The sequence below is a fragment of the Bufo gargarizans genome, chromosome 1 (assembly GCF_014858855.1).
Source record: "Bufo gargarizans isolate SCDJY-AF-19 chromosome 1, ASM1485885v1, whole genome shotgun sequence".
In the NCBI taxonomy this organism is placed as follows: Eukaryota; Metazoa; Chordata; class Amphibia; order Anura; family Bufonidae; genus Bufo; species Bufo gargarizans.
This window is the reverse complement of record NC_058080.1, coordinates 103640622-103665886: the sequence shown is the minus strand read 5'-3', so window position 1 is coordinate 103665886 and position 25265 is coordinate 103640622.

Below are 25265 nucleotides of genomic sequence, written 5' to 3'. Positions count from 1 at the left end.
TGATGTGTTTCGGCAGCCGATATATCGGAGCATGCCTAGTTTATTTTGTTTTACTGTGTTCTAATTTACATGGCTGACGAAAGTGTGGGGGGGGGGGGGGCTCAGTGGGCCTCTGGGTGTTACTTGCCCCCTGGGCCAAAAGTTGCCAGTCAGCCCCTGCTTCCCGGGTTAGCGGTGATAAATTGTGTGGCATACCTGTTTGTTTCGGCCACAACTATGTCTAAAAGCTCCGCAGTCAAGAACAGCTCAAAAAATCCCAGGGCCGAACCGATCTGAGCCGTCTCAACCCGAACTCCAGACTGGGCAGTGAAAGGGAAAACTACAGGTGCGGCTGAAGTTGGGGACTGCCAATCAGGGTTTGCCAGCACCTCTGGGATTCTAGGGGCTCTACGGGCACGTCTTTGCGGTGGCTGCGACGGGGTCACTACTGCACGTGCCACCGTACCAGCTTCAACTGCCCTTCTGGTGCTCGCTACTTCACCAGGTTGTACGGCAGTGCTGGTACTAGGTCCAGGGAGGGCTGGGCTGCTGGTGTATGCCTCACCACGTAATCCGACAGCACCAGCCCCACTCTGCTGCTCTTGAAGCGGATCCTGCGCAACCTGCGGTCTAGCGACACGGGGCCGGGTACGCCTGGTGGTATCAGGGACCTCAGCCTCCTCGTCCGAACTTTGGGTCAGAGAGCCACTGCTTTCTACAGGTTCGTATTCTGACCCGCTGGATTCATCAGATGAGGGTTCCCACTCCTCATCCGACTGGGTCAGAAGCCTGTAGGCCTCTTCAGAGGAATACCCCCTGTTAGACATGTGGGCAACTAAATTTAGGGGTATTCCCTGAGACTACCCAAGAAAAAAAAAGCAAGCCTGTCTTACAAAGGGGAGGCTAGCGAAGTACCGGAGGCCGCTGCGGTTGATAAAAAATATCAAAACTGATTTTTTTATCGCCGCAGTGCGTGTAAAGTGAATGTGCAGTGATCAAAAAAAAATTTTTTTTTGTCACTGCGGTGGGGCGGGTGTGGGCGACCGATCAGGCCTGATCGGGCAAACACTGCGTTTTGGGTGGAGGGCGAACTAAAGTGACACTAATACAATTATAGATCTGACCGTGATCAGTTTTGATCACTTCCAGATACTATAAAAGTACAAATGCTGATTAGCGATACGCTAATCAGCGAATAACGGACTGCGGTGCGGTGGGCTGGGCGCTAACTGATCGCTAACTACCTAACCAAGGGACCTAAACTATACCTAAAACCTAACGGTCAATAACAGTGAAAAAAAAAAGTGACAGTTTGCGCTGATCACTTTTTTATTTTCACTTGTGATTGACAGGGGTGATCAAAGGGGTGATTAAAGGGTTAATTGGGGTTCAGGGGGGTGATCAGGGGCTATAGTGTAGTGTTTGGTGTACTCACTGTGAAGCCTGCTCCTCTGCTGGATCCAACCGATGAAAAGAACCAGCAGAGGAGCAGGCAGCCATATAACAGATCATATTTACAAATATGATCTGCTATCTGGCACTTTGATTGGATTTTTTAAAAATCAGCAACCTGCCAGCCACAATCATTGGCTGGCAGGTTGCTGACGAAATACTTCTGTGCGAAATGCCGGCGCGAACTGCGCATGCGCGCGCGCATAGTCGCGTCATCTCGCGTCTCGCGAGATGACGCGTATATGCGTGACTGTGCGCAGCGCTGCCACCTCCGGAACGCACATGTGCGTTAGGCGGTCCGGAGGTGGTTAAGGAAGACCATGTCACTTCCTCCCTTGCCAGATTATTGAGCTATCTCAGCTGTAGTCTTGCTTCAGCCTCTCAGTATATGTCTGCTAACCTGCTCGTGTACCAAACTCTGCCTCCATCGACTACTCTCCTTCCTCATCCTGAATCCTTGTACCTGCCATCCCGTGTACCGACCCAGGACTGCCTGACTACTCTCTTGCCTTCCTCGTTCTTTGGCACTCATCTACCACGTGGACCTTATCGGGTCCATTGAGCCCCCGCCATTCCTGCATATCGGAATCATTCATCCATTCCATTTCCGTGCTCCTCTGTTCCTCTGTCGCTGCCATTGGACTCCTTCCCCTCTTTGAGTAACCTCTACAAGCAATTGTGCAGGTAACCATAACAGCAGGTTTTGCTGGACTGTTTTTTTTTTGACACCATGTCCTATTTGAAGCCCCCCTGATGCACCCCTAGGAGTAGAAACTCCATAAAAGTGACCCCATCTAAGAAACTACACCCCTCAAGGTAGTCAAAACTGATTTTACAAACGTTGTTAACCCTTTATGTGTTCCACAAGAGTTAATGCAAAATAGAGATACAATTTCAAAACTTTTTGGGCAGATTTTCCATTTTAATATTTTTTTTCCTTTTACAAAGCAAGGGTTAACAGCCAAACAAAACTCAATATTTATGGCCCTGATTCTGTAGTTTACAGAAACACTCCATATGTGGTCGTAAACTACTGTACGAGCACACAAAAGGGCACAGAAGGAAAGGAATGCCATACGGTTTTTGGAAGGCAGATTTTGCTGGACAGTTTTTTTTTTTTTTACACCATGTCCCATTTGAAGCCCCCCTGATGCAACCCTAGAGTAGAAACTCCCAAAAAGTGGCCCCATTTTAGAAACTAAGGGATAGGGTGGCAGTATTGTTGGTAGTAGTTTAGGGTACATATGATTTTTGGTTGCACTATATTACACTTTTTGTGAGGCAAGATAACAATAAATAGCTGTTTAGGCACCGTTTTTTTTTTGTTATTTACAACATTCATCTGACAGGTTAGACCATGTGATATTTTTATAGACCAGGTTGTCATGGATGCGGCGATACCTAATATGTATACTTTTTTTTTTTTTATGTACGTTTTAAGCAAAAAAAATCATGTTTTAGTGTTTCCATAGCCTGAGAGCCATAAATTCTTCAGTTTTTGGGTGATTACCTTGGCTAGGGTATGATTTTTGAAGGATGAGATGATGGTTTTATTGGCACTATTTTGGTGTGCGTGTGACTTTTTGATCGCTTGCTATTACACTTTTTGTGATGTAAGGTGACTAAAAATGGTTTATTTAGCACAGTTCTTATTTTGATTTTTTTACGGTGTTCATCTGAAGGGTTAGGTCATGTGATATTTTTCTAGAGCCGGTTGATACGAACGTGGCGATACCAAATATGTATACTTTTTTTTTTATTTATGTAAGTTTTACACAATAACAGCTTTTTTAAAACAAATAAAAATGATGTTTTAGGTGCTATTACACTTTTTGTGATGTAAGGTGACAAAAAATTGTTTATTTAGCACAGTTTTTATTTTTTATTTTTTATGGTATTCATCTGACGGTCATGTGATATTTTTATAGAGCTGGTCAATACTGACACAGAGATATCTAATATGTATACTTTATTTTTTACCAATGTTTTTTAACTTTATTTGGGGAAAATGAAGTTTCTCTATTTTTACTTTAAACCTTTTAATTTTGGGGGGGGGAAACTTTATTTTTTCAACTTTTTTTTCACTTTCTTTTTTGTCCCACTTTGGGACGTGAACTTTTCGGGGTCTAATCCTTTACAATGCATTCCAATACTTCTATATTGGAATGCATTGGCTGTATGAGTATTTAATACTGTGTGTATTACTCATACAGCTTCCGGCCTGTGAGATCCAGGGGGCTGGATCTCACAGGCACGTCACAGGAAGGCAGCGGCGATGCCTCAGGAAGGCATCGCGCTGCCTTCCATGCCATCGGGTCCCCCCTACAGCCCCATGGGGACCCGATCGCACCGCCGCATCAGGTAAAAGCCACAAACCGCAGGTCTGAATTAACCTGTGGTTTGCGACGATCGCCGATGAGGGGGGGTCACATGACCCCCCGGCTTTGTGACAGGATGCCCGCTGAATGATTTCAGTGGACATCCTGTTCCGATTAACCCCCGCTATGCCGCAATGTATTTTTAAAGTTAGGACATACCGGTACGTCCTGGGTCCTTAAGGACTCAGCAAACATGGCGTACCGGTACGTCCTAAGTCCTTAAGGGGTTAAAAAAAAATCATGAATTAAAAATGTATTTAATTAAAATTTTCTGGAGTGGGGTAATTTCTTAAGTCGCATAACATTGTGATTTTTTTTACTCTAGAAAAGTCTCTGGAAAAATGCCACACACAGAGTATGATGTGATTTTTTTTTTAAACAGCAAATTAATTGAAGATTATGTCCCTTGATTTATTATGCTACATTCCTGAAATGTAAAACAAGCAATAAACGTTGTATATTGGAGATGAGCAATTTATTTCAAAAAATTCTATTTTGTGTCCAGAGTCTACACAAATCAAACATGCTCTGATTGGTCTAAAAACTGGTATATGACACTCTGAGGTCTCATATCTTTTTGTTATGGTTAACAGTTTTAGAAAACAGTGTGCCATCACATGTGTTATTCTTCTTAATATTAGAAAAAAAGACCAAAAAGTGTCCCTTATTTGTGGCAATGGTGTTCAAACATACAAGGTAGTAGATTATCACCTCATGGCACACTGCTGGTGGTGCTAGAAGTAGGGTTCCCACCCTGTTCTAGTACAATTTAAGTAACTTCAGCACAGAAGAAAAGTGTTGCAAATAGAAGTTATGTTTATTTACAAGCAGCAGTACACATTAGATATTCTGTGCTGAAATTACTTAAATTGTACAAACACACAAGGTGTTGTGGAGAAAAAAAAACGGTGGGGTACCAAGTACCAAAATTATGCCCTCATTGGAGAAGATCCCTGCCCCTGTTTATACATACACATGTTAATGTCATGAAAAACAGATGATTAGGTGTTGTGATCATCATCATCAGCCTAGTCCTGCTCTTCCACCACCGATTCCTTCTCCTCCTCCAGTGGTAGGTCCTCATAATAATAAATAATAATAATCTGTATTTATGTAGCGACAACATATTTCACAGAGCTTTACAAACAGAGAGCTCATATACAGAGTCATAAATTTCATAGCAACAAATAAGTCAACAATTAAAACAAGAGTAGAGTTGAGCGAACACCTGGATGTTCGGGTTCGAGAAGTTCGGCCGAACATCCCGGAAATGTTCGGGTTCGGGATCCGAACCCGATCCGAACTTCGTCCCGAACCCGAACCCCATTGAAGTCAATGGGGACCCGAACTTTTCGGCACTAAAAAGGCTGTAAAACAGCCCAGGAAAGAGCTAGAGGGCTGCAAAAGGCAGCAACATGTAGGTAAATCCCCTGCAAACAAATGTGGATAGGGAAATGAATTAAATTAAAAATTAAATAAATAAAAATTAACCAAAATCAATTGGAGAGAGGTTCCATAGCAGAGAATCTGGCTTCCCGTCACCCACCACTGGAACAGTCCATTCTCAGATATTTAGGCCCCGGCACCCAGGCAGAGGAGAGAGGTCCCGTAACAGAGAATCTGTCTTCATGTCAGCAGAGAATTAGTCTGCATGTCATAGCAGAGAATGAGGCTTCACGTCAGCCACCACTGCAACAGTCCATTGGCATATATTTAGGCCCAGCACCCAGGCAGAGGAGGGAGGTCCCGTAACAGAGAATCTGTCTTCATGTCAGCAGAGAATTAGTCTGCATGTCATAGCAGAGAATGAGGCTTCACGTCAGCCACCACTGCAACAGTCCATTGGCATATATTTAGGCCCAGCACACACACAGGCAGAGGAGAGAGGTCCCGTAACAGAGAATCTGGCTTCATGTCAGCAGAGAATCAGTCTGCATGTCATAGCAGAGAATGAGGCTTCACGTCAGCCACCACTGCAACAGTCCATTGGCATATATTTAGGCCCAGCACACACACAGGCAGAGGAGAGAGGTCCCGTAACAGAGGATCTGGCTTCATGTCAGCAGAGAATCAGTCTGCATGTCATAGCAGAGAATCAGGCTTCACGTCAGCCACCACTGCAACAGTCCATTGTCATAAATTTAGGCCCAGCACCCAGGCAGAGGAGAGAGGTCCCGTAACAGACAATCTGGCTTCATGTCAGCAGAGACTTAGTCTGCATGTCATAGCAGAGAATGAGGCTTCACGTCAGCCACCACTGCAACAGTCCATTGGCATATATTTAGGCCTAGCACACAGGCAGAGGAGAGAGGTCCCGTAACAGACAATCTGGCTTCATGTCAGCAGAGAATCAGTCTGCATGTCATAGCAGAGAATGAGGCTTCACGTCACCCACCACTGCAACAGTCCATTGGCATATATTTAGGCCTAGCACACAGGCAGAGCAGAGAGGTCCCGTAACAGACAATCTGGCTTCATGACAGCAGAGAATCAGTCTGCATGTCATAGCAGAGAATGAGGCTTCACGTCACCCACCACTGCAACAGTCCATTGGCATATATTTAGGCCTAGCACACAGGCAGAGCAGAGAGGTCCCGTAACAGACGATCTGGCTTCATGTCAGCAGAGAATCAGTCTGCATGTCATAGCAGAGAATGAGGCTTCACGTCAGCCACCACTGCAACAGTCCATTGGCATATATTTAGGCCCAGCACCCAGGCAGAGGAGGGAGGTCCCGTAACAGAGAATCTGTCTTCATGTCAGCAGAGAATTAGTCTGCATGTCATAGCAGAGAATGAGGCTTCACGTCAGCCACCACTGCAACAGTCCATTGGCATATATTTAGGCCCAGCACACACACAGGCAGAGGAGAGAGGTCCCGTAACAGAGAATCTGTCTTCATGTCAGCAGAGAATTAGTCTGCATGTCATAGCAGAGAATCAGGCTTCACGTCACCCACCACTGCAACAGTCCATTGGCATATATTTAGGCCCAGCACCCAGGCAGAGGAGGGAGGTCCCGTAACAGAGAATCTGTCTTCATGTCAGCAGAGAATTAGTCTGCATGTCATAGCAGAGAATGAGGCTTCACGTCATCCACCACTGCAACAGTCCATTGGCATATATTTAGGCCCAGCACACACACAGGCAGAGGAGAGAGGTCCCGTAACAGAGAATCTGTCTTCATGTCAGCAGAGAATTAGTCTGCATGTCATAGCAGAGAATGAGGCTTCACGTCAGCCACCACTGCAACAGTCCATTGGCATATATTTAGGCCCAGCACACACACAGGCAGAGGAGAGAGGTCCCGTAACAGACAATCTGGCTTCATGTCAGCAGAGAATTAGTCTGCATGTCATAGCAGAGAATGAGGCTTCACGTCACCCACCACTGCAACAGTCCATTGGCATATATTTAGGCCCAGCACCCAGGCAGAGGAGGGAGGTCCCGTAACAGAGAATCTGTCTTCATGTCAGCAGAGAATTAGTCTGCATGTCATAGCAGAGAATGAGGCTTCACGTCAGCCACCACTGCAACAGTCCATTGGCATATATTTAGGCCCAGCACACACACAGGCAGAGGAGAGAGGTCCCGTAACAGAGGATCTGGCTTCATGTCAGCAGAGAATCAGTCTGCATGTCATAGCAGAGAATCAGGCTTCACGTCAGCCACCACTGCAACAGTCCATTGGCATATATTTAGGCCTAGCACACAGGCAGAGGAGAGAGGTCCCGTAACAGACAATCTGGCTTCATGTCAGCAGAGAATCAGTCTGCATGTCATAGCAGAGAATGAGGCTTCACGTCAGCCACCACTGCAACAGTCCATTGTCATAAATTTAGGCCCAGCACCCAGGCAGAGGAGGGAGGTCCCGTAACAGACAATCTGGCTTCATGTCAGCAGAGAATTAGTCTGCATGTCATAGCAGAGAATCAGGCTTCATGTCAGCCACCACTGCAACAGTCCATTGGCATATATTTAGGCCTAGCACACAGGCAGAGGAGAGGTTCATTCAACTTTGGGTAGCATCGCAATATAATGGTAAAATGAAAATAAAAATAGGATTGAATGAGGAAGTGCCCTGGAGTCCAATAATATATGGTTATGGGGAGGTAGTTAATGTCTAATCTGGACAAGGGACGGACAGGTCCTGTGGGATCCATGCCTGGTTCATTTTTATGAACGTCAGCTTGTCCACATTGGCTGTAGACAGGCGGCTGCATTTGTCTGTAATGACGCCCCCTGCCGTGCTGAATACACGTTCAGACAAAACGCTGGCTGCCGGGCAGGCCAGCACCTCCAAGGCATAAAAGGCTAGCTCTGGCCACGTGGACAATTTAGAGACCCAGAAGTTGAATGGGGCCGAACCATCAGTCAGTACGTGGAGGGGTGTGCACACGTACTGTTCCACCATGTTAGTGAAATGTTGCCTCCTGCTAACACGTTGCGTATCAGGTGGTGGTGCAGTTAGCTGTGGCGTGTTGACAAAAGTTTTCCACATCTCTGCCATGCTAACCCTGCCCTCAGAGGAGCTGGCCGTGACACAGCTGCCTTGGCGACCTCTTGCTCCTCCTCTGCCTTGGCCTTGGGCTTCCACTTGTTCCCCTGTGACATTTGGGAATGCTCTCAGTAGCGCGTCTACCAACGTGCGCTTGTACTCGCGCATCTTCCTATCACGCTCCAGTGCAGGAAGTAAGGTGGGCACATTGTCTTTGTAGCGTGGATCCAGCAGGGTGGCAACCCAGTAGTCCGCACAGGTTAAAATGTGGGCAACTCTGCTGTCGTTGCGCAGGCACTGCAGCATGTAGTCGCTCATGTGTGCCAGGCTGCCCAGGGATAAGGACAAGCTGTCCTCTGTGGGAGGCGTATCGTCATCGTCCTGCCTTTCCCCCCAGCCACGCACCAGTGATGGACCCGAGCTGCGTTGGGTGCCACCCCGCTGTGACCATGCTTCATCCTCATCCTCCTCCACCTCCTCCTCATCCTCGTCCTCCTCGTCCTCCAGTAGTGGGCCCTGGCTGGCCACATTTGTACCTGGCCTCTGCTGTTGCCAAAAACCTCCCTCTGAGTCACTTCGAAGAGACTGGCCTGAAAGTGCTAAAAATGACCCCTCTTCCTCCTCCTCCTCCTCCTGGGCCACCTCCTCTTCCATCATCGCCCTAAGTGTTTTCTCAAGGAGACATAGAAGTGGTATTGTAACGCTGATAACGGTGTCATCGCCACTGGCCATGTTGGTGGAGTACTCGAAACAGCGCAACAGGGCACACAGGTCTCGCATGGAGGCCCAGTCATTGGTGGTGAAGTGGTGCTGTTCTGTAGTGCGACTGACCCGTGCGTGCTGCAGCTGAAACTCCACTATGGCCTGCTGCTGCTCGCACAGTCTGTCCAGCATGTGCAAGGTGGAGTTCCACCTGGTGGGCACGTCGCATATGAGGCGGTGAGCGGGAAGGCCGAAGTTACGCTGTAGCGCAGACAGGCGAGCAGCAGCAGGATGTGAACGCCGGAAGCGCGAACAGACGGCCCGCACTTTATGCAGCAGCTCTGACATGTCGGGGTAGTTGTGAATGAACTTCTGCACCACCAAATTCAGCACATGCGCCAAGCAAGGGATGTGCGTCAAATTGGCTAGTCCCAGAGCTGCAACGAGATTTCGCCCATTATCACACACCACCAGGCCGGGCTTGAGGCTCACCGGCAGCAACCACTCGTCGGTCTGTTGTTCTATACCCCGCCACAACTCCTGTGCGGTGTGGGGCCTGTCCCCCAAACATATGAGTTTCAGAATGGCCTGCTGACGTTTACCCCGGGCTGTGCTGAAGTTGGTGGTGAAGGTGTGTGGCTGACTGGATGAGCAGGTGGAAGAAGAGGAGGAGGAAGCCGAGAAGGAGGAGGTGGCAACAGGAGGCAAAGAATGTTGCCCTGCGATCCTTGGCGGCGGAAGGACGTGCGCCAAACAGCTCTCCGCCTGGGGCCCAGCTGCCACTACATTTACCCAGTGTGCAGTTAGGGAGATATAGCGTCCCTGGCCGTGCTTACTGGTCCACGTATCTGTGGTTAGGTGGACCTTGCCACAGATGGCGTTGCGCAGTGCACACTTGATTTTATCGGATACTTGGTTGTGCAGGGAAGGCACGGCTCTCTTGGAGAAGTAGTGCCGGCTGGGAACAACATACTGTGGGACAGCAAGCGACATGAGCTGTTTGAAGCTGTCTGTGTCCACCAGCCTAAATGACAGCATTTCATAGGCCAGTAGTTTAGAAATGCTGGCATTCAGGGCCAGGGATCGAGGGTGGCTAGGTGGGAATTTACGCTTTCTATCAAATGTTTGTGAGATGGAGAGCTGAACGCTGGCGTGTGACATGGTTGAGACGCTTGGTGACGGAGGTGGTGGTGGTGGTGTTGGTGGTACATCCCCTGTTTGCTGGGCGGCAGGTGCCAACGTTCCTCCAGAGGCGGAGGAAGAGGCCGAGGCGGCAGCAGCAGAATAGGCCGAGGCGGCAGCAGCAGAAGAGGTAGCAGGGGGAGCCTGAGTGACTTCCTTGGTTTTAAGGTGTTTACTCCACTGCAGTTCATGCTTTGCATGCAGGTGCCTGGTCATGCAGGTTGTGCTCAGGTTCAGAACGTTAATGCCTCGCTTCAGGCTCTGATGGCACAGCGTGCAAACCACTCGGGTCTTGTCGTCAGCACATTGTTTGAAGAAGTGCCATGCCAGGGAACTCCTTGAAGCTGCCTTTGGGGTGCTCGGTCCCAGATGGCGGCGGTCAGTAGCAGGCGGAGTCTCTTGGCGGCGGGTGTTCTGCTTTTGCCCACTGCTCCCTCTTTTGCTACGCTGTTGGCTCGGTCTCACCACTGCCTCTTCCTCCGAACTGTGAAAGTCAGTGGCACGACCTTCATTCCATGTGGGGTCTAGGACCTCATCGTCCCCTGCATCGTCTTCCACCCAGTCTTGATCCCTGACCTCCTGTTCAGTCTGCACACTGCAGAAAGACGCAGCAGTTGGCACCTGTGTTTCGTCATCATCAGAGACATGCTGAGGTGGTATTCCCATGTCCTCATCATCAGGAAACATAAGTGGTTGTGCGTCAGTGCATTCTATGTCTTTCACCGCTGGGGAAGGGCTAGGTGGATGCCCTTGGGAAACCCTGCCAGCGGAGTCTTCAAACAGCATAAGAGACTGCTGCATAACTTGAGGCTGAGACAGTTTCCCTGGTATGCATGGGGGTGATGTGACAGACTGATGGGGTTGGTTTTCAGGCGCCATCTGTGCGCTTTCTGCAGAAGACTGGGTGGGAGATAATGTGAACGTGCTGGATCCACTGTCGGCCACCCAATTGACTAATGCCTGTACCTGCTCAGGCCTTACCATCCTTAGAACGGCATTGGGCCCCACCATATATCGCTGTAAATTCTGGCGGCTACTGGGACCTGAGGTAGTTGGTACACTAGGACGTGTGGATGTGGCAGAACGGCCACGTCCTCTCCCAGCACCAGAGGGTCCACTAACACCACCACGACCATGTCCACGTCCGCGTCCCTTACTAGATGTTTTTCTCATTGTTATGGTTCACCACAACAACAAATATATTATTTGGCCCAATGTATTGTATTCAAATTCAGCGGGATATAAATTTGAGGCCTAGTATTTAGGCGCTGGGTGACCGGTATGGATTTAGTGACAGAATTAGACTTGGAAATGCACAGAAGCGTGTGTGTGAAGTTATTCTGAATGACCCTATGTGCACCTTCAATATGATCTACCCTTTTAGGGATAGATTTCAAATAGCTCTGATATAGCAGAAACGACTAAATTATGAAATTGCTAAATTGGGAATTGTATTTCAACCCAGAACAAAAAATGTGCTTTGACGGACACTAAATAACTTTCCCAGCCACAACAGGACAGCGGTAACGAGAGATTTAGCGGGATATAAATTTGAGGCCTAGTATTTAGGCGCTGGGTGACAGGTATGGGTTTAGTGACAGAATTAGATTTGGAAATGCACAGTAGCGGGTGTGTGAAGTTATTCTGAATGACCCTATGTGCACCTTGAATATTATATACCCTTTTAGGGATAGATTTCAAATAGCTCTGATATAGCAGAAACCACTAAATTATGAAATTGCTAAATTGGGAATTGTATTTCAACCCAGAACAAGAAATGTGCTTGAACGGACACTAAATAACTCGCCCAGCTACAGCACTAGGGACAGATTTAGCTGGATATAAATTTGAGGCCTAGTATTTAGGCGCTGGGTGACCGGTATGGATTTAGTGACAGAATTAGACTTGGAAATGCACAGAAGCGTGTGTGTGAAGTTATTCTGAATGACCCTATGTGCACCTTGAATATTATATACCCTTTTAGGGATAGATTTCAAATAGCTCTGATATAGCAGAAACCACTAAATTATGAAATTGCTAAATTGGGAATTGTATTTCAACCCAGAACAAGAAATGTGCTTGAACGGACACTAAATAACTCGCCCAGCTACAGCACTAGGGACAGATTTAGCTGGATATAAATTTGAGGCCTAGTATTTAGGCGCTGGGTGATCCGGTATGGATTTAGTGACAGAATTAGACTTGGAAATGCACAGAAGCGTGTGTGTGAAGTTATTCTGAATGACCCTATGTGCACCTTGAATATTATATACCCTTTTAGGGATAGATTTCAAATAGCTCTGATATAGCAGAAACCACTAAATTATGAAATTGCTAAATTGGGAATTGTATTTCAACCCAGAACAAGAAATGTGCTTGAACGGACACTAAATAACTCGCCCAGCTACAGCACTAAGGACAGATTTAGCGGGATATAAATTTGAGGCCTAGTATTTAGGCGCTGGGTGACAGGTATGGGTTTAGTGCCAGAATTAGACTTGGAAATACACAGTAGCGGGTGTGTGTGAAGTTATTCTGAATGACCCAATGTGCACCTTGAATATTATATACCCTTTTAGGGATAGATTTCAAATAGCTCTGATATAGCAGAAACCACTAAATTATGAAATTGCTAAATTGGGAATTGTATTTCAACCCAGAACAAGAAATGTGCTTGAACGTACACTAAATAACTCGCCCAGCTACAGCACTAAGGACAGATTTAGCGGGATATAAATTTGAGGCCTAGTATTTAGGCGCTGGGTGACAGGTATGGGTTTAGTGCCAGAATTAGACTTGGAAATACACAGTAGCGGGTGTGTGTGAAGTTATTCTGAATGACCCAATGTGCACCTTGAATATTATATACCCTTTTAGGGATAGATTTCAAATAGCTCTGATATAGCAGAAACCACTAAATTATGAAATTGCTAAATTGGGAATTGTATTTCAACCCAGAACAAGAAATGTGCTTGAACGGACACTAAATAACTCGCCCAGCTACAGCACTAAGGACAGATTTAGCGGGATATAAATTTGAGGCCTAGTATTTAGGCGCTGGGTGACAGGTATGGGTTTAGTGCCAGAATTAGACTTGGAAATACACAGTAGCGGGTGTGTGTGAAGTTATTCTGAATGACCCAATGTGCACCTTGAATATTATATACCCTTTTAGGGATAGATTTCAAATAGCTCTGATATAGCAGAAACCACTAAATTATGAAATTGCTAAATTGGGAATTGTATTTCAACCCAGAACAAGAAATGTGCTTGAACGGACACTAAATAACTCGCCCAGCTACAGCACTAAGGACAGATTTAGCGGGATATAAATTTGAGGCCTAGTATTTAGGCGCTGGGTGACAGGTATGGGTTTAGTGCCAGAATTAGACTTGGAAATACACAGTAGCGGGTGTGTGTGAAGTTATTCTGAATGACCCAATGTGCACCTTGAATATTATATACCCTTTTAGGGATAGATTTCAAATAGCTCTGATATAGCAGAAACCACTAAATTATGAAATTGCTAAATTGGGAATTGTATTTCAACCCAGAACAAGAAATGTGCTTGAACGGACACTAAATAACTCGCCCAGCTACAGCACTAGGGACAGATTTAGCTGGATATAAATTTGAGGCCTAGTATTTAGGCGCTGCGTGACAGGTATGGGTTTAGTGCCAGAATTAGACTTGGAAATACACAGTAGCGGGTGTGTGTGAAGTTATTCTGAATGACCCAATGTGCACCTTGAATATTATATACCCTTTTAGGGATAGATTTCAAATAGCTCTGATATAGCAGAAACCACTAAATTATGAAATTGCTAAATTGGGAATTGTATTTCAACCCAGAACAAGAAATGTGCTTGAACGGACACTAAATAACTCGCCCAGCTACAGCACTAGGGACAGATTTAGCTGGATATAAATTTGAGGCCTAGTATTTAGGCGCTGGGTGACCGGTATGGATTTAGTGACAGAATTAGACTGGGATATGGCCAAAAAATAAACAGACTATTGCTGGTTAAATGCACTTGGTGTGACAGCTTCACCCTGATGTAGGCTTTAGCCAAAAAACAACCACACCATTGAGGGTTAAATGCACTTGGTGACAGGCGCAGCTTGCCCCTGATTTAGTATATGGCCAAAAAATGAACAGACTATTGCTGGTTAAATGCACTTGGTGTGACAGCTTCACCCTGATGTAGGCTTTAGCCAAAAAACAACCACACCATTGAGGGTTAAATGCACTTGGTGACAGGCGCAGCTTGCCCCTGATTTTGTATATGGCCAAAAAATGAACAGACTATTGCTGGTTAAATGCACTTGGTGTGACAGCTTCACCCTGATGTAGGCTTTAGCCAAAAAACAACCACACCATTGAGGGTTAAATGCACTTGGTCGCAGCTTGTGCTGGCGCACCACAAGACACAAAATGGCCGCCGATCACCCCAGAAAAATGTGACTGACAAACGGTCTGTGCAGCCTAAAAACAGTGAGCAATTGAGGATCAGCAGCTCAATGATCCACAGCTGCAGATCGATCAGTTAATCAAGTCCTTTGGAGGAGTTAATCTGCCTAATCTCGCCCTACTGTCGCAGCCGCAACCTCTCCCTACGCTAATCAGAGCAGAGTGACAGGGCGGCGCTATGTGACTCCAGCTTAAATAGAGGCTGGGTCACATGGTGCTCTGACCAATCACAGCCATGCCAATAGTAGGCATGGCTGTGATGGCCTCTTGGGGCAAGTAGTATGACGCTTGTTGATTGGCTGCTTTGCAGCCTTTCAAAAAGCGCCAAGAAAGCGTCACAAAAGCGCGAAGAAAGCGACGAACACCGAACCCGAACCCGGACTTTTACGAAAATGTCCGGGTTCGGGTCCGTGTCACGGACACCCCAAAATTCGGTACGAACCCGAACTATACAGTTCGAGTTCGCTCATCCCTAAACAAGAGCAATGAGGGCCCTGCTTGCAAGAATGTATAATCTATGGTTCTCCATACAAACCTCATCCTTTGCTTAAAGGATGGCAGCAAAATCCATAAACTGTTTTTCTTCCTACAGCTCTTGTTGTATCAGCATGAGCATCTGCTTCAATATAAATATCAGGGACATTGTTTATGTCGTATTTGTCCCTACTGTCAAATCTGGTGGCCTCTTCAAAGGGGTTAAATACAAGACAGGAGTTAAGAAATTCGAGTTAAGTTGAGTGTTAACTCTATTACATCCGTATGTACACCTTTGGGGGCAATTTTTTTTTAAATTATTGCATTATACTCATTTTGAGCTAAAAATCATTTTTAAAATTGGAATTTATTACAAATATGGAACCCTTTTTTTATGCACAGGGCTCAGATGCCCTAATATAGGGATCTGAATTTTCTCTCTTTTCCATCAACCAGCTAATGTGACAGGCCCTTATCTTTGCTCTCTGACATTATAAACACTCAGTATAGCTCAGTTCTTATCTTACTGATATGAATGTGGCTTAAATAAGTGTTTATGACTGCTTAAAGATAAGGGTTATTAGATGACCTGAACAAAGTGAAAGTAAAAAGTATGATTCATACAGCTAGACAAACAGTTAACCCTTTGTGAGAGAATGTCTCAATATTTTTAATAAAGACAAATTGTTCCTGCCTCCCTGGTTTGCTCCACCCTGTTCCCTGATTGAACATCCTATTTAAACCCAGCCTTGCACTACCTGCCTTGTGAGATTATTGTGCTCTCAGCCTATAATCAAGCTAGTCTCTCCTGTTCTGCTGCTAATACTGATGCTCATCTTGTGCATCGATCATTGGCTTCCTCCTGACTACGGTATTTGCCTACTGTAATACTGACACTTATCTTGTTCATTGACAACTGGCTTCCTCCTGATGACGGTATTTGCCTACTCCTCTAATCCTGATGCTCATCTTGTGCATCGACCACTGGCTTCCTCCTGACTACATTATCGGCCTTGCAATTACCCCAAGTAGTTGCATTAAAAGACTCTGAACCAGATGTGGACCATTACAGAATAAAATCGCCCCAAAATGGAGTCTGTCGTGACCTCTGTGAGGCAGCAAGTGGCTGAGCTTCAAGAATTTGGTTCTACTTACCAATAAATATTTTCTAAGTTACAAACCCTGGTGCTGGATCAACAACAAGAAATTGTTGAATTGCAAAAACAACTTCTGGATATGTGCAGCTCAGGCTCAGATTTAAATACCCATATGCCTCTGCCATCAAAGTTCAGTGGGGATCGTCAATATTAACGAGTGACAGGCAAAAAGTGCTATTTACCATCAATCTTCTGACAGATGAAGCTCTTGCATGGGCCTCCCCTTATGTGGAAAATAACCACGACCTCCTCAATAATTTAGATAACTTTGTCACTGCTATGGATCAAGTTTTTGATGACCCTAATCATTGTGCCACAGCTGAGACAAAATTGCATAATCTTCGACAAGGACATTGCTCAGTTGCTGAATAGCTCAGTTGGAAGAGCTATGGCCTGGTACACTGGAGTCCCTGGATTCAATGCCTGACAACATAACTCCATCAAGTTCAACCAAGGGATAGGTGAGGATGCAAATCCCAGAAGGAAGTGAGACCCGGATTTCTACACATTTTCATAAGCATTAATGTCATTTACTTTTAAGTATTCATCTAAACCCTTTTTAAAACTGTCCACTGTTCCTGCTGTGACCATATCCTGAGAAAGTCTATTCCACAGATTCAGTTCTTACAGTAAAGAAGTTTTGATGCTTTTGGAGACTGAACTTTTTCTTCTCCAGTCGGAGGCAGTACCCCTTGTCTTTTGAGGGCATTTGACATGAAACAGTTTTCACCAAATTTTTTGTATGGCCCATTTATATATTTGTATAGGTTAATCATGTCCCCCTTAGACATCTCTTCTCAAGACTAAATAAATGAAATTCTTTTCATCTTTCTTCATAACTAAGACCCTCCATGCCCCTTATCAGTTTAGTCGCTCTCCTCTGTACTTTTCCTAGCTGCAGAGCGTCCTTTTTTCATGGACTGGTGCCCAGAACTGAACTGCATATTCCAGATGAGGCCGCACCAACACTTTGTAAAGTGGTAATATTACATCCCTGCCCTGTGAGTCCATGTCTCGTTTAATGCATGACAATACCCTGGGTCTGTTTTGCACAATAAGACTGGCTCAAGTGCATGCACAGTTTCCTTGACATTTTCAAAACGTCTTGCAGTTGGGTGGAATTGGGTGAAAACGAGTGTGACTCCTTTACCCTAGGCTGACCAGGTGCAGAAATGAGTGACAATGCTGTGATTTGCATAGGTCATATGCTGGAGGACCACTCTGAACTGTGCCTACAGTGGAGGCTGAAGACCTTGATGCATAAATCCCATGGTTACTATGCAAAGGCGGCATTGCCATTACCTGGCAAAGTTGCTGGTGTGCCTTGGCCGGAACCACATTTACCCAGTAGGAAAAATATAGATACAGACCTCCAGCTAACTATTCAGTGACAGCCTTTATTCTTAGTGTTGCAGTAAAAATGACAGTGTGTTCACATCTACGTGTTTCGGATCGATTATTTCTGATCCTTCCTCATGACAAAAGTGAGCACTTACACTCTGGTTTAAGTAGGTAGAGCCACTAATTACCAGGTGGATGCAATTTACATGGCATAAGCCCAACTTTCATTCACTAACATTTCCATATTGTGAGAAGAAAAACATAAAAGACAATAAAATGCATACATCAATATCATACATGAGAACAAGGAATCAATAATGTAAAATTAAGTCTAGCTTCCGATTCAGACCCTTAGGTACAGAAGTACCCATGGAAAGATTCAAAAGACCTCTCTGTTTAGTACCTTGCATCTATAGTCACCTCCCCTGATGGGGGGATTAACCCTTTCCAGGGCTTGTACCTGGAAACCCGTAGTGTTGCCCTGGTGGATTACAGCATAATAGAGACTGACTGCTGATACATTCCTGACTTTGGTGAGGGGTATGTCTGAAAGGTGTCTGCAAATTCTAACTTTTAGACTGTTAGTAGTACAGCCCACATATTGTAAGTGGCAAATAGAGCACGTAATGCAATAAACTACATGACTGGTATTACAATTAACATATTGTTTTAGCTCAAATGAGCATTGCATCGAGAAAGAAAAAATAAAGGAACCAGTCTGAATATAATTGCAGCACATGCAGATATGATGTCTACATTTGTAAGTGCCCGTATATCTCAACCAAGTGGATGAATTGCGATTTTCTTCTGTATATAAACTGGGGCTAATTTTTGGCGCCAAAGTAGGTGCCCGTCATGCAATACATTTAACACCTGACTGAGCGATATTAGTCCACTGTTCATCGAAAGTTAGAACCGCCAGGTGTTTCTTGACAATGCTGCATTTCTCCGGGTACTCAGGACTATAGCTGGTGACAAAAGACACAGACTCCTCCCTTTGACTGTCAGGATGCCTCCTTTTACCCGCAGCGGATGGAGACTTATCAGAAAAAACAAGGTCGGTTCTAGATTTAGATGCCACAAATTTTTTCACCCGATTAATGGTCCTTGGTGGATACTTTCGCAAAGACAGTCTTTTTTGCCTCTGTTCTGCGTCCGCTTACCCTGCCTACCAGAGCTAATACCCACATGTGTTATCTGAAGTAAAAGCAACACCTCAGCAGCCATTGTGGAGAGTTATCTAGACTCCAGAGTTAGTTCCATGTACAGTCCATAGAAGGAAAAGATTAAAGAAGACTCAGGCAACTCAGAGATGTAGTGGAAATATTAGCAAAGGAAGGTAATTTTCATTTATCAGGCTTTAGCTTCCTCTGCATTTAGTGGAGAGATTTAAAGCTACCAGCTGCCTACCATAACCAAAGACAGAAAGACCACCTAGTATTCCTGGTATTCTTTGAGAGGTGCAGCAATTTTGAACTGAAGCTTATGACTATACAGTATAGCAGAGATAGTACATCCCTCCATCCAGAGAAACAAAGAGAGGGAGGTTGATTGCTATAGAGGAAAACAACCCCTTAACAACTTTTGGGAACTATCCTGAGCCATTGTAGAAGCTGCCTTGCTGTAAATAACCTTTGTGTGTATTGATGACCTTTGGATAAGCTTCAGTAAAGTACAGAACAGGTCTCCTTATTGTGCAAACTTATCACCTACTTGCACCCAAGGGTGCTGGCATCATGAACATCAGGGATCCTGCCTTCCCTGCACCTAAAACTGAGACCATGAAGGGCACCTAGCATTACTTTTGTAGTAACAACCTGTTATCTTGCAGTAATATGCAACACATTCAGTAACACTGGCATAGTGCGCTGAAATGATTTTTAGACGATAAATATGCGCAATTGCTCAGCGTTTTCAGCAGAATACTATTGGAGGTGCTGACAATAAGTAAACTATAGATTTAAAAAAATGCTGGCTGTCTGTTCATTAGTGATGAGCGGCAGTGGCAATTGTCGAATTTGTGATATTTCTCGAATATTTGGTAGCATATTCGTCATCTATTTGCGAATTCAAGATTATTTTCTTGATCGCCAAAAATTAGCAATGTAATATTCGCGTAATGCGCGCAAAATATAGGCGTAGGTCACTATAGCTACAATTTTTAAGCTGCTAGAAGTTTCTGGCACGCAGAACAATACTATAGCTTTATATGCAGATAGAGTGCTCCAATATATTCGCGATTGCGAAATCGGCACTAATCATGCAAATATTTTGGCACAATACGTGCAACTTCACATTTTAACAGGTCTGACTACTTATTAGTGATTGGTGCACTAAGTATTGTAATGTGTATATATATATATATATATATATATGCTAACTAACTATCTAATGTAATGACGCAGGAAAGCAGAGAGCACAGCAATAACACTGCTTTCTCTCTCAGATCTGCAAAATACTGCATACAATGGCTGCTGGGGAGGTTCTTATATAGTAGGGGGTAGACAACTTTCCTATTGGTTGCTAGGAATGTTGCTAAGCTCAGACAAAGACATTGCAACCTTCTCATTGGCCCACAAGCAAGAAGGGAGGTTACTCATGAACAAAAAAAAAAAATCTACAGGTAGAATATTCAAAATTACGAATATATATCACTATATTCTAAATATTAGCAAATTTTGAAGTGCCGATATTTACGATTAAAATTCACTATTTGAATATTCGCGCCCAACACTAATGTTCATATACAGAAAAAACTGAGTTTCTTTTTCTTGCAGATTTTGTAATGGGCAGAACTAGCTGCTAGCAGCTATATTAAACACAATTCTGAGTGATCAGTCCCTCACTTTCATTTCCCTGATCAAAGTCCCTAAAATATATATCCTTATTCTCTCCCTCTGCTATCCTTATACTGCCCCTATCACACAACTTTGGTGGCTTTCATCTGTGTTTTTTTTTTTTTTAAGCAAACAATGCCACAACACATCCTATTAAATCCACTGCAGAGAGCAGAATTGATTTCTGGCAATTTTTTTGCATAAAAATGCAGAATGTAAAAGTAAATTCCCCTTCAAAAATGCCCAGTCTGACCCAGGAAGAAGTACAGTGGCATCTTAAAAAGATAAAAATAGACAAATTGCCAGGACCGGATGGCATACACCCCCGTATCCTAAAAGAATATATTAATGCCATAGCCTTATTTCTGATATTTAAGGACTCCATACTGACAGGGAGTGTTCCACAGGATTGGCGCATAGCAAATGTCGTGCCAATATTCAAAAAGGGTCCCAAAACAGACCCCGGAAACTATAGGCTGGTAAGTTTAACATGCCATCTTGGAGTACCTCAATGAAAATAAGCAAATAACGCCATATCAGCATGGCTTCATGAGGGATACATCATGTCAAACTAATTTAATCAGTTTCTATGAGGAGGTAAGTTCTAGACTTGACATAGGCAATTCAATGGATGTTGTATATTTCGACTTTTCAAAAGCATTTGACACTGTACCGCATAAAAGGTTAGTATATAAAATGAGAATGCTTGGACTGGGATAAAATGTCTGTATGTGGGTAAGTAACTGGCTCAGTGATAGAAAACAGAGGGTGGTTATTAACGGTACATACTCAGATTGGGTCACTGTCCCTAGCGGAGTACCTCAGGGGTCAGTATTGGGCCCTATTCTCTTCAATATATTTATTAATGGTCTTGTAGAAGGCTTGCACAGTAAAATATAAATTTTGTAGATGACACTAAACTATGCAAAGTAATTAGCATGGAAGAGTACAGTATACTGGTACAGATGGTTCTGGATAGATTGGAGGCTTGGGCAGAGAAGTGGCAGATGAGGTGCAACACTGAGAAACATAAGGTTATGCACATGGGAAGGAATAAGGCAAGTCACCAGTACATACTAAATGGTAAAACACTGGGTAACACTGACATTGAAAAGGACCTAGGAATTTTAGTGAACAGCAAACTAAGTTGTAGAAACTAGTGTCAGGCAGCTACTGCCAAGGCTAATAAGATAGATGACCGTGATGAGAACATAATCCTGCCCCTTTACAAATCACTAGTCAGACCACACATGGAGTACTGTGTACAGCTCTGGGCTCCTGTGAAGAAGGCAGACATAGCAGAGCTGGAGAGGGTTCAGATGAGGGCAACTAAAGTAATAACTGGAATGGATGGACTACAGTACCCTGAAAGATTATCAGAATTGGGGTTATTCACTTTAGAAAAAAGAGGACTGAGGGGAGATCTAATTACTATGTATAAATATATCAGGGGTCAGTACAGAGATCTCTCCCATCATCTGTTTATCCCCAGGACTGTGACTGTGACGAGGGGACATCCTCTGCATCAGGAGGAAAGAAGGTTTGTACACAAACATAGAAGAAGATTCTTCACAGTAAGAGCAGTGAGACTATGGAACTCTCTGCCTGAGGAGGTGGTGATGGTGAGTACAATAAAGGAATTCAAGAGGGGCCTGGATGTATTTCTGGAGTGTAATAATATTACAGGCTATAGCTACTAGAGTCATTGATCCAGGGAATTATTCTGATTGGAGTATTGCCTGATTGGAGTCAGGAAGGAATTTTGGCTTCTACCTCACAGGTTTTTTTTTTTGCCTTCCTCTGGATCAACTTGTAGGATAACAGGCTGATGTGAATGGACAGATGTATTTTTTTCGGCCTTATAAACTATGTTACTATGTAACTACGATAAATCTGTCTAGAAACTCATTACGATATAAAAGCACACCCATTTTTCAGAAAAATTGTGGTGTAAAATGGCAAAACGTCTGAAATTTTAAGGCAAATAGTCACTTGTGCTAAAATATGCAACTTTTGTGCACAAGTTTTCTGGTGCACAAGCTAGATAAATCCTCCCACCTTTTATAGGGCATTTTATAATTTCCTTTTGGCCAAAATGTAACATCTGGCAACATATTTGCAACCACCCTTAGGCCCCTTTCACACGGGCGAGAATTCCGTGTGGGTGCAATGAGTGAGGTGAACACATTGCACCCGCACTGAATCCGGACCCATTCACTCCAATGTGGCTCTGCACATGAGCTGTGATTTTCACTCATCACTTGTGCGTTGCGTGAAAATCACAGCAATCTCTATATTGTGTGTTTTTCACGCAACGCAGGCCGCATAGAAGTGAATGAAGCTGCGTGAAAATCGCAAGCATCCGCAAGCAATTTTCACGCATGGTTGCTAGGTGACAATCGGGATAGTGACCCGATCTTTATTATTTTCCCTTATAACATGGTTATAAGGGAAAATAATAGCATTCTTAATGCAGAATGCAAAGTAAATTAGGGATGGAGGGGTTAGAAAATAAAAAATAAAATAATTAGTCACACCTCATCCACTTGTTCACACAGCCAGGATCATCTTCTTTCTTCTTCTTTGAGGACCTGGGAGGAAAAGGACCTTTGGTGACATCACTGCGCTCATCACATGGTCCATCACCATGGTGATGGACCATGTGATGAGCGCAGTGACTTCACCAAAGGTCCATTTCCTCCCAGATCCTCAAAGAAGAAAAAAAGAAGACGATCCGGGCTCCGCGAACATGTGGATGAGGTGAGTTTAATTATTCTTATTTTTATTTTTTAACCCCTCCATCCCTAATTTACTGTAAATTAATATATGTATTAAGAATGCTATTATTTTCCCTTATAACCATGTTATAAGGGAAAATAATAAAATCTACACAACACCGATCCCAAACCCAAACTTTTGTGACGAAGTACAGGTTTGGGTCTGGGTACAAAACATGATGATTTTTCTCATGTGCATGCAAAACGCATTAAAATGCTTTGCACTTGTGCGGAAAAACCGTGCATTTTACCGCAATGCACCCGCATCTTGTCCGGCCCTCACGCGCGACACCCGTGTGAAAGCGACCTTAAAGTATGCTCACGTGGTGGATTTGTCAAATCCGCAGTGTTATAGTACCAGCATGTATATAGCATACATACTGTATTTTCCATTGATTCCTCATGGGTTTTCCCCACATAAAATCTGCCCTATGTAGCTGTATATTAAATATTTTAAGGATATGGCTTACAGACCGCTCATACAGGCACAGTTTACTTTTTTTGTTGTTTTTTGATTTTTGTTGTTGGTGTTATTTATGTGGATAGACTGTTAGCTTTTTGGTGTGGTTTCAAAAAGGGCTTCAAAAACTGGTACAACAAGCAGCATGTGTGATCTGAATGTAAAGAATAATTTTGGGCATTAAAAAGTTGCAAAAACCACTGTTTGTGTCTTTTTAAACACCATTGTGACAAAATTTTGTCGCAAATGGGGTTTTTGTGTCACCTTTGACAGTTTTCCAAAATTAAGCGTGGCAAATGCAGGGCATGGCCATTGGTCCCGACACCTTTATAAAAATTTGCGCCAGGTATCTAGCATAAATGATGACTTCTACTAACTTGTATTAACTTTGTCTAAGTAATGAATGCCATTTGCTGAAGTGAGACAAACCCTTTAAATGCATCTAGTGTTGAGCGAATTAAAGTCCACAAAGTGGACTTCAATCTAAATTTAAGGGAGAATTTGATTCGCTGCGAAGTCGAATTTTCTCATGCTTCGTGGTAGCAAATCAATTTTCCCTGAATTGTGGTAAAAAAAAAAAAAAAAAAAGTCAGTAAGTAAAATTCAGCAAAGCAGCCGAATTGAATTTTACAATACTTCACTTATCACTGAATGCATCCTCCAGCAGTTCAGGAAATTTCAAGACCAATGTAGAACATACCAGACTTGATAAATCAGGACCCAAATTTGCAGAGCTTTTGAAGAAATTTCTGCAACTATTTCATACATCTGAAAGGGTTTTGTGAAAATCCATTTACATTTGCTTCGGCCTATCACAGTGGTCTTCAGCTCCCACCCACAGAGATGGTCACATTCTGGATCTTATCTTTACCTGCCTCTGCTCCCTATCTAACCTTTCTAATTCGCCTCTCTCCGTATCCGATCACAACCTACTCACCTTCTCTTCACTGGTCTCTTCTAGAGTTGAGCGAACACCTGGATGTTCGGGTTCGAGAAGTTCGGCCGAACATCCCGGAAATGTTCGGGTTCGGGATCCGAACCCGATCCGAACTTCGTCCCGAACCCGAACCCCATTGAAGTCAATGGGGACCCGAACTTTTCGGCACTAAAACGGCTGTAAAACAGCCCAGGAAAGGGCTAGAGGGCTGCAAAAGGCAGCAACATGTAGGTAAATCCCCTGCAAACAAATGTGGATAGGGAAATTAATTAAAATAAAAATTAAATAAATAAAAATTAACCAAAATCAATTGGAGAGAGGTTCCATAGCAGAGAATCTGGCTTCCCGTCACCCACCACTGGAACAGTCCATTCTCAGATATTTAGGCCCCGGCACCCAGGCAGAGGAGAGAGGTCCCGTAACAGACAATCTGGCTTCATGTCAGCAGAGAATCAGTCTTCATGTCATAGCAGAGAATCAGGCTTCACGTCACCCACCACTGTAAGAGTCCATTTTCATAAATTTAGGCCCAGCACCCAGGCAGAGGAGAGAGGTCCCGTAACAGACAATCTGGCTTCATGTCAGCAGAGAATCAGTCTTCATATCATAGCAGAGAATCTG